At 37.8% G+C, this 2,142-nt stretch overlaps 1 pseudogene; it reads right to left on the bottom strand.

Annotated features, from left to right (window-relative positions):
• Window positions 1-599: 599 nt before the first annotated feature.
• LOC143573558 (secreted RxLR effector protein 161 pseudogene) lies at window positions 600-1,328 on the bottom strand (annotated as a pseudogene).
• Between the last annotated feature and the right edge of the window lie 814 nt (window positions 1,329-2,142).

Below are 2,142 nucleotides of genomic sequence, written 5' to 3'. Positions count from 1 at the left end.
ATAATCATTTATTATGAGCATTAGATTAGTCTGCAGATTATAACACTTATTTTAACTTTAAACTTAAACTGGAGCAGAGAAATACAGTAATTGAATTAAACATCAGCTCAAGACCCCTATTAATCATACTGCAGTCCTTGTTTAAAACCTAAGTAGTTATGATCAAAATTATATAAGTAAGCCCTTCAAATATTTGATTTGTATAATAATTTGTCTATATGTCATTACGCATGCAGAACATATTAAGAGACATACAAAATCAAAACAGAGGAAATGTTATTAAATAAAATGTAAATAAGTACAATATGCAATTAAATAAGGTCTTCAGTAAATCCCATATTAGCAACATGTTCTTCAAAAACTTTAGGTGGGAGACCTTTAGTCATCGGATCCGCTAGCATATTATGTGTACTAATATACTCAATACAAAGTTTATTTTCCTCAACTCGTTCATGCACGAACAAATACTTTGTATCAAGATATAAACCAGCTCCAGTTGAATTGTTACTGTTCGAGAAATTAACGGCAGCTGAATTATCACAATAAAGCTTCAATGGTCTAGAAATAGAATTGACTAATTTGAGCCCAGAAATCATATTTTAAAGCAACATTCCACAGCACGTAGCATTATAAATAGCTATATATTCTGCCATCATGGTGGAAGTAGTCGTTAACTGTTGCTTATGACTCCTCCATGAGATGGGCCCGCCCGCTAACATAAAGATATACCCCGAAGTGGAATTCTTGTCATCTTTGCATTTAGCAAAGTTAGAATCAGAATAACCTACCACTTCTAAATTATCACTTCTTCTATAAGTCAGTTTGTAGTCTTTCGTCCTTTGATGATATCGAAGTACCTTCTTAGCTGCTTTCCAGTGTTCAAGGTCATGATTAGTTTGATAACGGCCTAACATTCCAGAAATATAAGCAATATCTGGACGAGTACAAACTTGTGCATACATGAGGCTCCCGACTACTGATGCATAAGGTATCAATCTCATTTGCTCCTTTTCAACCTCTGTTTTCGGACATTGGAATGCCCCGAAAACGTCTCCTTTAACTACAGGAGCTGCAGTTGGGTTACAATGTTGCATGTTGTAACGAGTAAGGACACGGTCAATGTAGGCCCTTTGAGATAATCCTAAGATTCCTCTGTGTCTGTTTCGGTGAATTTTGATGCCAATAACATAAGAAGCATCTCCGAGATCCTTCATGTCGAAGTTATGCGAGAGTAATCGCTTCGACTCATGCAACATGTCTAAACTATTACTTGCCAACAGAATATCATCTACGTAAAGGACAAGTATAGTAAACTTACTCCCACTCATTTTAAGGTAGGTGCATTGATCCACTTGATTCTTTGCAAAACCTTGTTTCTTCATGACTTCATCAAACTTCAGGTACCATTGACGTGATGCTTGTTTCAACCCATATATTGACTTCTTGAGCTTACAGACTAGATGTTCTTGACCTTCAGGTTTAAACCTTCAGGTTGCTTCATGTACACCTCTTCGTCTAAAGTGCCGTTAAGGAAAGCAGTTTTCACGTCCATCTGATGCAGCTCTAAATCAAAATGAGCTACTAGGGCCATAACGATCCTTAATGAATCTTTTCGAGAGACAGGTGAAAAAGTCTCTTGATAGTCAATTCCCTCTTTCTGAGTGTAGCCCTTTGCAACCAATCTCGCTTTATAGCGTTCAACGTTCCCATTTGGATCAAGTTTTGTTTTGAACACCCATTTACATCCTACGGGTTTGACACCATTGGGCAATTCTACCAAATCCTAACCGTCATTTTTCCTCATGGAATCAAGCTCATCAATCATCGCTTTATTCCATTCAGAAGACTGATCACTGCTCATGGCTTTATTATAAGAGATATGATCATTAAGCTTTCCGGCGTCAACTTCAGTCAGGTAGGTGACATAATCATCAAAGTTAGTAGGTCTTCTAGACCTATATGACCTCCTGGGTTGATTAGCGGGTTCAGCATTGTCTTGGTTTTGAGTGTTTGATGTGCCTTCATTTTCTGTGATAACGGGTTCTGAGTGTGGAGAAGGTGGTGCAGAAGGTTCAATTGCATGGGGTACAAGAGGAATAGCCAGAGTTACAATAATCGACGAGTCTCCCCCCGCATCTTGTA

Source organism: Bidens hawaiensis, unplaced genomic scaffold (genome assembly GCF_021521415.1).
Source record: "Bidens hawaiensis isolate Kalapana, Puna unplaced genomic scaffold, B.hawaiensis_p1.1 tig00026586_1, whole genome shotgun sequence".
Taxonomy (NCBI): domain Eukaryota; kingdom Viridiplantae; phylum Streptophyta; class Magnoliopsida; order Asterales; family Asteraceae; genus Bidens; species Bidens hawaiensis.
This window is presented reverse-complemented; position numbering and strand designations above follow the sequence as displayed.